The 16,263-nt window shown below is 30.1% G+C and overlaps 1 pseudogene; it reads right to left on the bottom strand.

Moving 5' to 3' along the window:
* Positions 1-355: 355 nt before the first annotated feature.
* Positions 356-15,609, bottom strand: LOC132943556 (uncharacterized; annotated as a pseudogene).
* Between the last annotated feature and the right edge of the window lie 654 nt (positions 15,610-16,263).

Genomic DNA, 16,263 nt, shown 5'->3' with positions numbered 1-16,263 from the left:
ATAATGCATAACGTATAATGCGCACATATGTTTACAGAAGTACGATTTTAAGTCCTGAGGCTGAGAAAAAAGCTATATTGAATTTAAACGATACATTATACTTTCCACAATATTATTTTAATAGGTAATAACCCATTTTTCTGTATGTAAACATTGAGCTCATCTAAACGCCGCCACTGTATAATAGGTAAATAACACACAGTATTTCGGACTTAAGTTAAAATGTAAGTGTATTTATACACGTTAAGAATAACAATTAACAGGAGTGCAATATAATACATTTTAATAGCAAGGACAATTTGTTGTCGGATATAAAAAAATAATTGGATTATATATTAAAGTTATAGGCAATTAATGATACGGTGTATTATAAATATTTATTAGATGAAAATTTCAGAAAAATACAAACATGATTTACTTTAAACCTAATCGTATTTTTATGATTTATAATCATCTAAAATAATAGATCATTAAAAATTTAAAATTTTTATCTTAAAATTAACCAAGAAATTTAAAGTTGATTTTAATTTTTGGAAGACTACTGAAGAAACTAAAACTTGATTTACAGCCACCGCAGCCACCACAGCCACCACAGCATGGCGCCGAAGAAGCCATTTGGACATACATGAATAATATCTAAAATAATTTTAAAAAATAAATTTATTATAAGAACATTAAAAGTATATTTTTTTTATATATTGAAACACAGGGGCAGTGGCTTCGATGATAGAGGGGGTAAAAAACTTTATTTGATTATACCTGACCCCCCCCCCCCCCCCCCAATGTCATAGTCCTGGCTACGCCACTGCTCACTACAAAGTGGTACATGCAACACGCTTTGCTATGTAGTTGGTTGGTATGTAAAGAGTGCAACTAGTCATTAAATTAGTCACTGCAATGGATTAAAATTTGATTCGATTTAATTATTTGATACATCGTTGCAGATACGATAAATGATTCTGAGAAAAAAACAGTTAATTAGCCTATATTCTAAGGATATTTTAGTATATAATTATATTGCTGTAAGTAATTTATTTTTCTATTACTAATATGGCAAGTTTAGTTTGAATCAATTTTTATCGAAAACAAATAGCATAAATTATGTAATAATTATTATAATATTACCGGCTGTTATGAATGTATTAAGTCAATTCAAACGTACCGTAGAACGGGTTTGAAAAGCTTCGTCAAACAATTATTTGCTTATAATGTATCAATTTAATATTTTGAAAATGGTATAATGTATAAAGAAAATAATAACTTATGTATCAAAAGAGTGTTTCATATTTTTTAGTAAAATATTTTTTGAAAAGTAACAACATAATAAAAACTGTTGTTGAATAAAGTTGTTATGCGTTTGGGTGCTTGGACTATTTTTTAATTATTTCCCCCCATTATTATGAAATTTTTTGGGGATTCTATTTCTTTTCGCCTCCATTTACTCCAAATGTACCAACTAGATCCAATTTGATACCAGGACTATACAATTTGAAGCATTTTTCTATGATAAAGCGTTTTAAGACTCACATTTATTTTTGTCTTTTTTTGTGAATCTAAAAATATAAAAAATTCAAGTCAAAATTAAATTAAAAAAATCAAAATCTTTTTCCATTCTTTAACTATTCTTCTATGACATCTACTATAAAGTACTATTTAATACAGTTAGTGGTTAACCAATATGCTGGTGTAATCGTTGAACAATTTATGCCAATAAAATATAACATCCTGTGCTGTTCGTTAAACAATTATTATACAAATCCGTTAACAATAAAATACCACTAAGCCTACACGATCACAAATAACATCTTTACGAACCCATTCTACAATACTAGCGTATAATATTCACACCTGATCTCCAGACCTAACCATTAGTGAACACAATTCCGTGCCTCAGAGGGTTATTGTATATATATATATAGGTAACAGTAATGGCAATCGACGATCTTGACGCAGTCGCGGTGACAAGGCGCGTCATGCGTATAAATACCATACGCAATCGATGTCGACTAATTCCGATCATTACAATCATCATACCGAACAACTGGGTGATTAGTGATAACCATACCGGCAGGAAGTAATGTGCTGACATTGTGTGAAAAGAGATTGTTTTATTACCGTTCTAACGCTAGAAAATTCGTATTCATAACTTTTAATAATTAAGCCAGACAAAAAAAAAATCCAATTCTACAAAAACATCATCAAAAAAATATAAAAATCAGGTCATTAATATTCAACATAATTGTAGTTAGTAAAAATAAAAATAGTCGATTATGTAAAATGTTTTCAAATCTATTATCATAATTCAGTTTGATTATGTAGAGTTTGACCAAGCTCTTGATCAAAGTGTGGTTTTTTTCAGCAACCGCAGCCACCACAACAGCCACAACAGTCACATCCGCAACCATGACCACAGCAGCCGCACCCGCACGGTGCCGACATTGATGTTTGGACGTACATCATTAATATCTAAAACGATAAATAATTGTATATGTACGAATAACGATTCTGAACAGAGACTGTCTGTCTAGAAATCTAAGTGATATTTTATTAAATATTTAGATTGCTTATTAGTAAATTATTGTAATACTAGTAATACGATAGGTTGAACTAATTTAAGACAAACACAAATCCTTTTTGATGAGTGTACTGAAAGATGACACCTCAGAGTGGTCTTTGTGGTATATACAAATATAATAGTAAAATAAAAATTGTACTAGGAGATATGAACGCAAAAATAGGAAAAGAGAGATCATTTAGATTTTAGATCAACTATTTGTATCTACAGTTTACATGACATAATGACAATGGAACAAAAGTAGTAGATTTGACCTTAGGAAAAGATCTTAGAGTTAAAAGAACAATGTTCCCGCATAAGGACGTACATACTAAAATGTGGATGTCACCAGACTGTAGATACTCAAATCAAATAAATCATAATATAATGGTTAGTGAGAGATCCGCTTAAACACAACGAATGTAAAAACATACAGTAGATCTGACTGTTTCTCAGTTTACTTGCTAGTAGTAAGCAACCTCGGGGAAGCTAAAAGCGATGAGTATGAAAGTAAGCCCTGGAATTGTCATATATGATATAGATAAACTCGTGGATAATAGGAAATGTAGAGAATTTCAAGAAAATATGAAGGAAATGACACGAAAAGTACACTCAAATCCCAAAATAATTGATGACTAATAGAAAATAATTAAAGATACCCTTGGAAAGGTGTCAGAGAAAGTGTTAGAAAAAGCCCGTAGAGTTAATAAGCAATGGTTTAAAATACTTAATATGCCAAGAAGCACTAGTTAAAAGAAAAATAGCAAGAAAAAATGGCTAAATGATGATGAAAATGTTTAAAATAAAGAATCAATAGAGTAAAAGAAAAACTCATAACAATATAAGATGCGAAAAGAGAAAGTATATTATTCTATTATAAAATAAGCAGAACAAGCATACAGGTCGCACAAGACGTGACAGCTATACCACAAATTGAATATTTTTAGAGGCAAGATTAATTTCTGAAAAATTATTATGGAAACCTAGTGATGACCCAAGAAAAATAATGAAGAAGTAAGCAGAGTATTTTTAAAATCTATTTTGTGAAGAACAAGTAGATATATTTACATATTATAGATACAACGGAGTACGAACCCAATGATGATCCCTGCCCAGCCCCATCAAAAGAGAAAATTGTGCAACAAATTAAAAAGAAATTCGAAAACAACAAGTCACCAGACGATATTCAAAGGGAAATATTAAAGCCTGCAGATAGCTCCATAATAGAGAGTATCTACTATTAATAAAAGAAGAATGGGGAAAAAAAACATTACAGGTGGTTTGGGGAATGCCATATATATATTATGCCTGGTTCGTAAAAAAGGCGAGAAGAAAGTCTGCAATAACTAAAGAGGAATAGCGCTGCTAGATACAACATTTAAGATACTATTTAAGCAAAACAGATCAATGACGGACCAAATCTTTATAACCAGGGAATTATCCCAGAAGAGTTAGGAATACAATAAGGAACTCCATATTTATAATACATTGTAGATTTTCAAAAGGCGTATGACAATATAGATACAACTAGCATAAGTGAGATACGAAAACATTTTAAATTCCCAAGGGTAATGGTACTTCGTTGTCGAAACCTTAACAGATATTACAAAATAATTATAATTATAATTATTTCACATATTATACCTAATATTGTATAGTGTTATTAAATTATAAGTTAGTACAAATGAACCGTAGAAGGGTATGAATAAGTTTGTAGGATAAATAGCTTAAAATATGAATGTAAATACTTTGAATATTGCGTTGTGTATAGCATATAATATTAAACATGAGCGTGTAAAGTTTCAATCCTACAAATATGGTTTATTAAATAACAAAAAATAATTGAAATCATTATTTTTCCTTTGATATCAAATGTCGACAAAAATGTTATAGGTACATATTCAACATATTTAACATTTATATTTTTGAATTTCATGATTTCTTTCGAAAACATTTTGATTCCAAATGCGTATAAAAATATTGTGCCTATTTATTTTCAGTATTTTTGAATAGTTATAAAAACAACTATTGTGGGATCTTGTACTATATTTTCGAGCATTTTTTCTTATAACATACAAATGTTTATCAACACGTCTTATAAAAACTAAAACAATGCAAAAATGTCAAGGGCCTATAAATAGCTTAAAGTTAGTCTAAATATTTTGAAAATATCATTGTGTACCTATAGAAAATGATAAATAAAGCCAAAGTGAAATGAATCAAGTTTTTACGGTTAATACTTTTGAATAATTACAAAAGAACAAAAACAAACATCATTGTAAATCCAATAAATTCGTCGCTCCTCTTAAAATCTAAAAAAAAATCAAATAGGAAACTATTTTATTATAATAATAAGATGGCTATTGATGGTTATAGAAAATAAATAGGCATATATATGTAGGTTTTAGGTTTAAGATGTCCTGAATCTCAATGAAAGTTTATGCAACAGATTTTAAATATCTTTATTGATAGGTAATATATTTCGGATTGAAAATCTTGACACCGATGAGTTTTGAGTATAACGTAATGATAAACATATTATTTTAGAAAATGTAAAAAAATTGAATGAAAATTAAGTAGGTAATTTTGTAATAAACACTATTATCAAAAATATTTTTTTCTATGCTATTTACTGTTTTAGTGTCGAAGGATAGGTAGACAGAGAAAAGAATAAACAGGACAAATAGATAAACAATCGAAACTACCGGCTTAAAACAATCAACAATATGTGTGAGCGATTATATTATATTATGTGAGCGAGTGATACGACAGGGAAAGAGGGTAGAGTTTGAACCGTGTTCGGTTTTTTATCAGGGTATAAGGGGCAGGGTTAAGTACAACTATGCGTGCATAATGAAGAAATAAATAAACTAACATCGTTGTGAGTTGTGAGTATATTTTACGTGTTCAATGATATTTCGTTCTTCGCGTGAAATGCATTGTTTTGTGGCGCCTTCGTCTGTTCCGTAAGACTTTTCAGTTGTTCTAAATTGTTCAAAATACTATATTATGTATATAATATATTTTATATTATTACCGAATGACACGGGCTACGAAGACGCTATTGGACCTTATCCGCACTGACACCTCCGCCACAGCGTTTTATTGCTTACAACTCGATCATTATATTCAGTGTCAAACATAATATTGTGGAACACGACCGGCGGCGTGTCGCATTAACATTTTCGATTCCTCTGGGACGGCGTCGGGTGCCGGCGGCCGGTCACCGACAAGTCTCCGACACTGGGCGTGCGTGACATATGGGAATAATTCATGAGCCTTTAATTATGTTTTTCCATTAAACAAGCCATTTTATTATTATTTAATTTTTTTCACACGCCACGCACGTAGTATTATTTATATAATAATATAATTTATAGACGGGACGCGCGTGCTCGAATGACCGATGGTCGTCGGCGGATTTATTATAAATGCCCATTAGAACAGAGATTCCCAAACTACGGGTCGCAATTATGTTTGGTGTGCGTCGTGGAAAGCTTTGAAATATACATTTATTTTTATAGCATAACATAGTAATATTTATTATTAGATTACTATAAAATATAATATATTATATAAAAATGTGTGTACAAAATACGAGTATAATATGATACAGTGTTTTCCGTGTATCTGTATCGTGCAGATAAATGTACATTTGTGACTTTGGTCTAAATGCAATTTAGTTCCCATCTGATTATTGAATTGTTTCATCACTATCCGCGAGGATTACGAGTGTACCAGTGACGTGTCACCAAAATGTGGTCATACTAACAGTTATCTCAAACCTAGCGATTATCAATGAAACAACAACAAAAGAATTTTCCATAATGGGTAGTATCATAAAAAGTTTGGGAACCTTGTCGACTAGAATATACTTTGATGCAGTGTGATACCTACCTCACGATTATTTATTTAATTCTATTTCGTTAATTTTTCATTTTTTTCGCAGTTCTGACCTTATTCGTTTTTACTGTTTAGGTAAATTGAATCACGAATAAAAACAATTGTATTATATTTGTTTATCTGAGTTGCTTCGGACTGCGACTGAGACTAGGTTTGCTGCTTTTCGTTTTCGGAATGGTACTCAGTTTACCTACAACTTTACCTAACTCGTAGAAGTTTTCAAAATGTTTCCAAAATATTCCAGAAACATTTCTATAATTTCCCAAATGCGGTCCTGATTGAATATGATTATTTAATGAACAAGTAACGTTTAATAATGTCTTTAAAAATACTGCCTACATTTGATAAATTAATGTTCTGAAATAGAGCCAGCAGATGTATGGTTTATTTTTAAAGTAATATATATTGTACCATATTTTATTAGGCGACAAGTTTCTTGATAATTTTAATTTTACATCCATCAATAATCATAATACGATTTTTAATACACATTTTCATTTTGTATTTTACCCATGTTTTATGTTTGTGGAAGGAGAGATGGGTTCATACTCTTAACTCGTCTAGACTTATGAGAACGCGTGTCTCGGTAAGACGGCCAACAGTATAAGGCTCCAAACAAACAAAATGAACAGATCTGCTAGCAACGGCAAACGGCCACGACTCGCGCCCACCAACGAACACAAACAAACAAACGAACAAACACTAGTTATCGTTAATGTAAATTATATGTTATATGTGTGCGTGCGTGTGTTTGTTATCGTACGCTGCAGAACTCACCAGGGCCGCGGCGACCAGCGTCCACTTCCGGATGTCGGTGACGCCAACGTGTCGGTCCATATCACTTCCGTCCACCACGGTTGCTGTACAGGCTTCGTGTGTGCACACCTTATATCTTACGGGCGCATAAGTATGCGATATGTGCACGGAACAATACAGGTGATGTGCCCGACGACCTTGAGCCACCGGATATGTATAATGTCCCGGAGCGTATGCACGCGCGCGTTTTATACCCGCGACAGATGAACGGGCTTGCGGCGCGTGCATCAACAACACTGTCGCGTCAATAACACCAATGCCAATATTGACGCAATCACTGTAGGCTGTCGAAATCGGATTCGGGTCGCGAAGTGTCACGTCATTATCGACTTTGGGCAGATGGATGGGTTAGGTAGGCCCGGGCGGTGTTCAAATCCCGGACTTAACCCATCGGATCGAAACGTCCGTCTGACATCGGTAAATCCACCGCAACAGATAGGTACAACGAATTATAACATTATGTTAAGTTATGAATGTAGCAGAAATATTCCACGTAGAGTTATTATAATTTTGAATTATTTCAGTACTGAAATCTTCACGGAATTCGAAATATTTAAATTACACTATAATAAAGATATTTTTTATGTATTTTCGTAGCACGTGTATAATCAGTAAAATGTACCTACAATGCATTTTAATAAAGCCCATATATAATATTTTTATGAGGAAAATCAATTCGATTTATATAATATCTATTTATATTTCATGCCTACATAAAATAAAATTATAATAATATATTTTAAATTTATTATTACTATAAATTGTGGAGCGTTATTGTATGAAGGTCACGATATCGGATATCACATACCGTTACACACACATTACACGCATATAAAATCATACCGATTTAAATCCAATGCAAGTGTATAATATTTGCATATAGTTATGACAATGTATTGAGTGTAATATTGTAATTTGGAAACTGTTCAACGTAAAAAATGAATAAAAATATATATAACAACTTATATAAAAGTCAACATTTCAATTCTTAATGGGCTCCTAACTAACCACTACAAATTTTCCATGGGAAATATTTAGCCTCTGGATTAAAACATCGAATATACTTCAACACTATTAGCTTGCTTTTCCATGAGGTGTATACCTACCTATTGTATTATTATTATTTGTTTAATAGTTATTATTTAAAAGAAAAACATCACTGCACACTTGCATACTAATTACAATACATGAACGGAAAAACAGAAAGTTTAACCCAATTTCTATGCATTTTTGGAACATTTGAATTCGTGCGGGTCATTTGTTAGTTTATGTGTTATGATACACTCATAATAACGGTTGTCAAGGAAAAATAATTCTTATATAATTTTAAGTTTTTTTCTTAAATTTAATTCTAATTTAGTTTTAATAATTTATAAATACATATTAGTAATAGGTTAACATTGGTAATCGCTTTAATATTTTAAAACGGGACACTAATGAAACCTTTATATTAGTAAATATAATTAAGTATACCTAATTATTTACGGAAGTCCTAAAGACAAAAGTGTCACAAAATACTACAGGTACGTTCGTAGTATACGGAATGTTGACAAATTAGATTTTATTAGGTTGTTAAAATAATTTGTAACCTTGTTTTTGTCCACCCTGCTGTCCTATCGATTCATTGGATACGTTGGCTACCAGTACAAATATTTATTAAATATTATAATTAGTACAGGTCTAAAGTATTATAATACATAATTCAACATCAAATAAAATTATATTATTTCAGCACCCGGAAATTGGAATCAATTAATATTGATAAGATGAAACAAACAAAATGTACAACAATTGATGACGGTGTACTCGAAAAATAAATTGAATATAAATTGAATAATAATTATACTAATTATTATTATTAGCCAATACCCAGAAACATATTTCTAACCTACATTTTTGATATATCAACACTCAATAATTTAAAAACATCGAACTGAGTATAATTAATTTATAACTAATTTGTTCTAACATTTTTATAAATTTAAGATATAGGTATAAATATAGAGCATAGACAATAGACATAATAATTATGAGACAAATCTACATCATTTTACTTGTAGGTTTATAAATGTTTATTTTTTAGTGTAAAATACATTTTATTTACATTTAACACTCTTATAACTACAACTCCCGTAAGAATATGACTACATAAAGAATTTGATTTTAAGTGTTACTGTCAATAGTTATATTTTATCTAACGTAATGCTTCACAATATATTGATCTAAAGATGTGTACGTTACAATGTATAACTGTTGATACTATTATTATGTTTTAGTAAAACACTTTCGTAAACATTGATTTAACTCGTTTTGTACGAGACAATCATCAAAATAATAATTTTAAATTATCAAAATGACGAATCCAACTTAAATATTCGAAAAAAAAGCGTTTGTCCTTCTCATTGCACTTTAAATGTGCATAATATAAAATATCATCCTAGAGTGACTACCCAAATAAATACACGTACTTCGATTTGATTTCGATATTTACTGTTAAATAATAAATTGATCTCTCAAATTATTGACGAACGATAAACGAAAAACATTAGTCATGCATTTATTCCCCACCTGCGCAATCAGTGGTTTAAATAAACATGTCCGATTGAAACGAACACGTGTGTCGATCCTTTTCGGCGACGGCTCGAAATCATAAAAAAAAAAGCTGTGTGCTCGAGGAGACACAACAGATTTTTTCGATCACAAACAACGAATATATGTAATACAGCCATACAGGTAGTATAGGAATGCCACGATAAATATACGAAATTAAATATTTAAAAAAGCCACGTTTTATTTGTATTTATAATGGAAACTAAAATTACGTAAATGTTGACTTTTGTCGGTGACCTTGTATTTATCACGGGCAAACTTTCCTACAGAAAAAATTGATTCGGGCATGCAAATAATTTCTATAATTTACAGTGTTATGCTATTCTTTGACATGCATTTAACTGTTGACATTTAAGAGTAGATAATACACGAGCTGTGTTGATGTTCTGGTATTAAAAAAAATATATTATAATAATATACTATAAAAATAACACTGAAATACTGCACATAAACCTTTACGATGTAAAAACATTTTCTGAAACGAAAACATCCTCTTTAAAAATTCTTAACGCTATTCGATTTGTTGATCACGTATTCACGTGTAATCGTATTTTAAAACTATGAAAACCAAATAATATTATGATCGTCGCGTTTCCAACTCTGAAGGCACAAATTAATTTTCAATGGAACTCGACATGTTTCGAAACCCGTAAATCACTTATTTTTTATACCATTAACGTGTTTACAGTATCAAAATTTCAACTCGAAGTGTTTTGCTGTGTATGATTGACCTATTTCCGTTACATATAATACCTGAATCACACTTAAGCTTTATGATGAGAAATTTTCTGATTGTTAAGAGTATACCAATATAATATACCTATATAGTATACCCATATACTATGAATACGTCATATTTTGTGGACTAAGAATACAACGTTGTGATGCTCTCCTTTAGATCATTTCAACCAGGGTTAAAATGTTTTTGTATGCATATATTATGGTCACACTAAAATGTCAATGTTATTATATATTTTTTTAAACTTATTTAATTATACTATTGTATGTAGAATAAAGGGGAGTCCTATAGTTGTAGATCTGAATAAACTGAACACGTACGTAACTAATCTGATTTTGTGTGTAAATTTTTTTTTAATTTTTCTGTAGCTGTTATATCAGTCTTCCGTTGGAAAATTTATGTAAAACGATGAAAATGTGTTTTAATTTAGATATAAATAAAACCAACATTGTTGTAATTCAAAAAAAAAAAATTAAAAGATAAATTATTGACGTCATACGAAAACAAAAATAATATATTTTCAAACAAATAACGAAGATCAAAATAAAAGTCGATAGTATATTATAGGTAACCTACAAAAAAATAAATCTATATATCGATATTTTTAATTTACACTGCCTCCGAAAACATCCAGAGGCCATTTGAGCAAAGAAAGTTCACACACCGAGATTTGAGAGGCAATTCGTGTAGGTACACCGTCATGAACATCGTCCGATGTATTCCGATAAACCGAACCTAACAGCAATCATTAACAGAGTTCAAATATTTATAAACATTTTTTTTTATTTTACGACAATTCGATTGATTTTAGCACCGCAGTGGATTTGCCACAATGCAGGTAGTACATCTGTGCGAAATTTCATATTATATACTATTAACGAATTTTAAATAATATAAGTAACTTAACGAATGTATTGACATTTTTGAGTCGTCGCTACAGTATTACGTTATACTATCATCATCGCAACTACGTCGACCTATAAATTATCGTGATCCAATATCGTATTATATACCTATTGGTATACTCTTAACCTCGTACACATGGTGGTGGGAGGTGTGTAGTGTCGAATGTGCTTAAAAACTATAGTTTAATAGTATACGTGTGGGTAGGGGTTTGGTTAATAAAGTCGCCTACAAACGATATCCACCTAACCTTTTTTAATGGTTCCAAACATGCCGTTAACAGATAGTGTACACACACGTAATAATCTACACTGGTATATTATATGACCAGCAAAAATGATATCATTACTAAATAAATATTTTAGTTTCATTTTAACGATATTGGATAAGTGTAAAAATGACGTAATAATAAACGAAAATCTTATCAAACGTGTAAAAACTATTATTAAATGCGCGCACATATGCGTTATTATGAGCATATATTTAATTAACCTTTTATGTACATCAAAACAAACTTTATCGGAGAAATAATAATACGCAATAATCCGACGTTAAATCGCATTAAAAATGTTTTTATCCCTTCATCTGATCGCTCGCGTAAAACCATAAAAGTGTTGAGTACAAATTTCCGGAAAATGTTTACGAATAGTTCGTACAACAATTTATCGCTTACGTCATCAAACAATACCAAAGCTCGTCACGAAAATATTTGAATGACGCAAAATCCCTGTGCTATATATTATTTTATTTTATAGTGTTTATTACTGCGTGTATGGAATCGTTAACATAACCCATCGGCGATCTACAACTCCATGGATACGCACTAATCAGCTCCTTCACACCGTTCATAATTTAATTGTTCAGCGGAGTACAAAGGGGTAGGTGCTGAAGCCTCCACTACCATTGCCCGTATTATTATTACTTTAAAAAAAAAATATTTATCAAGTTTCAACTGTCATCAACTAGTAAACAAGACGTAAATTCATATACGTCTTACCAGAATGAATTCATTTTTGCAAACACAATTGCATAACAATTTTTCTAAAATTATCAGTAATTTGTTGTTAAGAGTATGATCTACTTGTACGTTGTGCGAAAGACCTTGTATTCAATTTTCAAGCTTCAGCTGTTCTTCCCAATTATTTTAAAGAGAATTTCTAATTTTTAATTCTCCTAATTACCAACTATATCCAATTATCTTTCAAAAGGTTCCATCAAAGTTTATGATCAGAGCATTTTTTCTACTAGAAAAGTTGAAGAGTTTAAGTTGAACAAACATTTTTAAATTCTCACCTAAACGTCAGCAATTATTATACTGGACCGAATAAAAATAAAATTGTAACTAATTTTTGAGCCCCCTCCCCTTTCATTGTTTCCGTACACCACTGTAATTGTTCATAAATCATAATACAACCATAAATGTCTAATATCGGATTTAATAACTACTAGTGCGAGTTGTGACATACACACGTTATAGTATTCGTACTTATCAAAATTGGCGTTATCATATGTGTGACCTCAGAGGCCCAATCATCTAAATTTTAAACCAACAAAAAACAAAATGTTCGTTTCAGCAACAAAAAAAAAATTTTTGGTTTTTGAAAATTATTATGATTTTTAAGTACATAATATACATTTGGTCTTAACACAAAATAACTATTAAGTACATTATTTTAATTTTTGTAAAATGAGCCATATTTTCATTTGGAAAACAGTATCGTGATTGATGTATTAGTCTTAACAGGTTTATATTCGAAATTAAAATTAATAAATACATAACAAACTATCATATTTTTATCAAATTTAGTCACAATTTCAATATTTATTTGAAAAATATAAAATTAATCAACGCATAATTCAAAATTATTATTGTTACTCGCCAATACGATACTTTATGGTGCACACAACGCTTATTCCCGATCAAATAGTTTTGAATCAATCGATTTTTAAATAATATTATCATAACAAATTGTTAACAAATTTAAAATATTAGTTTTGATAGAAACAAAAAATTAAACCTTCTAACTTGATATATTGATTTATTGTGTAAACCTCACGTTTGGCGGCGAAGAGGGTTGGTTAGAGTTAGTGAGGGTATATTTAGTCTAGGCCTAACCATTATTGCGGCAATTTAACATTTTTTTTAGATATTATAGGAAGACCTCCTCCATTAATAAATAAAATACCCAAGTAGGTAGCTCCATTGAGAGCCCTCCTACATCGTGCCACTTTTCATGTTATGTAATCCTCTTCATCATTGTTACTTGTTGTGCTTAATTGTATAGTTGTATATTTTCTTATTAAATAAAAAAAAAAAAAAAAGAAAAGATATTATAGGTTTATTCCTCTATTCAATCGAATCCATTGGATCATGTTGAAAAAGATGCATCTAGTAGATGATAAGTTATTACTCAGAATTAAAATATTATTACAATGATCATATTATACTAACCATTCTCCCATTTCTCTGTTCCACGTCTTCCTATTTTCTATTGAGTGATATAGAGGGGGGGGGGGCAAGTGGGTATCCTTGCCCCGGGTGCTGTATTGGTTTAAAGGCGCTCAGTCACTCAGGTGCTCTTAAGCTTATGAAAAATAAAAAAGTTATGAGCATAAAAAAATTTATAAATTATACATATCTCCAAAAAATAATAATACGTATTACATAGTCATTCGTTATTTAACACGTTGAACGCAGATGTCAACTCATAGATGTCACGAGTAACTGAGCGCCCAGAACGGTGTTAACGGTGACGCTTAATTTTCGTCAGGAACAATTAATTCAGGAATTATGATGGATATAATCTGAGTTGTTTTTCTCCAAAAGGCGCTCATTCCAGTTTTTATTCATAAAGGGACGTCCCTTTATGTATTCCTGGAAAAGGAAAGTTTTGTCAAAAGTCACTTTCTTTAAACATAAAAATATACCGGCATTTTAAGAAGAACATTTTCGATACCGGAAATTGATTGATTATTTTTTCTACCTATTTTTAAATGGTATATTACATATTATCTAAATCATTTTAAAAAAAAGAAACAAAAAAAGAGCTGTCCTAAAAAATTAGAAAAATGGAAAAAGTTCGATTTGAATTGAAATCTTTCAATTTATTTTCATAAACAGAAACCAATAGCAAGCAATTTTAATACTTGTCAAATTAAATTATATATTTTTATTTAGATTTAATCAGGGTTAGGATATTTAAAACATTATGTTTTGAACTCTTGGGTTGATATTATAAAAAGGTCATTACTTATTTTTGAAATGTGCAGGTAGTAATTGAGCAAACATTGAGCTTTTTTTTTAACATTGAGTAAAGGAACATAAACAATTACCGAAAATTCATTACTTAGTACATAAATACATCTAGTTTATTCTATTATAATTACTATTCAGAAAAAATAATAACCATGAAAATTTTACCAATATTAATTCACTCGTGGTAATTGTATTGCCATATTTTTTTTCAGTTGCACATAATATTAAAATCCACAAAATCTTATCGGGGAAAATTACAAAGCGAATATATTTTATATTTTTATATGAATTCTTAATACTTTCGAGTAATTTGCATTTATATGTCAATAGTGCCTAGATTCGGCACTGTTCCTATGGACACAATACGTAAATCGGCCTATATGTACAGAATGTAAATTTTACGAATTTAAATTGTTGATTTTGTTCAGAGTACCTATTTAACTTGTTGATTATAAGATCAATTTGTTATTTGTTTAACTCATATCTGTTTGGTCTATTTCATCGTATATAATCGTTCTACCATTGTTTAATATGCAAACAATTTGCTGTTTAGGCGTTAGTAAATAAATAATTATATGATATAAACGATCATTTCAATAACGTGTCCAGTTTTCTATTAATACATTTTTCAATATTTCGACTTCGTTCATATAAATTATACTAAAAAGTATATTAAAATTCAAATATAAAATATTTATATTATGTTATCCATCCTTCTGTTTTCGGAACAAGTTCATAATATTACGTCACAGTCTATACAGGTACCTAGATACCTACCTAGATACCAGTATACTACATACCGATTTTACGTCCTCGAATCACGTTCATATCGAATTAAATAGATAAATAATATTATAATATATTATGATATAACACATATCAAAAAATTATTTTTATCAAATTAAAACTAAAAAATTGTCGGATGTACTAAAAGTCAAGTGGTTTGGGCTAGTTTGTAAGAATTGCAATGCTTTTGTGCAATTAAGCATTATGTGTGTTTTTGAGTGAATCATAAAATAAATATAATTATGATAATTTTGCATTTTCAAAAAAAATAACGTAATTTTGTTTTAATTATTACAATCGAAACGACCGAGATATTATGTTTAAACTGTTTATGGAAAACGATGGTTGAAAAATTAGGTTTTGGCAAATAAATTAGTCTACACATATTGATGTACATGAATCAGAACGCTGCTGAATGATATGGTTAGTGGACATTCGTCTAATAATAGTTTTTATACTAATAAGTAATAACCAATTATATATGCCTATAACAATTTTCGACAATCATAGAAAATCAACAATAAAGACAATAGCTTCTGTAAATAAATCGCACCTATCGTGATTTTCGACTAGCTTAATATTTGCTTTTAAATACATGTTAAAATCAAAAGACAAAATTTACATGATTAAATAAAAATGGAAAAACCCAACCAGAATAAAACATTTGACTGTTAGACTCTTTTTATTTATTTATTC

This window comes from Metopolophium dirhodum, chromosome 4, assembly GCF_019925205.1.
Source record: "Metopolophium dirhodum isolate CAU chromosome 4, ASM1992520v1, whole genome shotgun sequence".
NCBI lineage: Eukaryota > Metazoa > Arthropoda > Insecta > Hemiptera > Aphididae > Metopolophium > Metopolophium dirhodum.
Note: the sequence above shows the minus strand (reverse complement) of the source record. Positions and strands in the feature narration are given on the sequence as shown.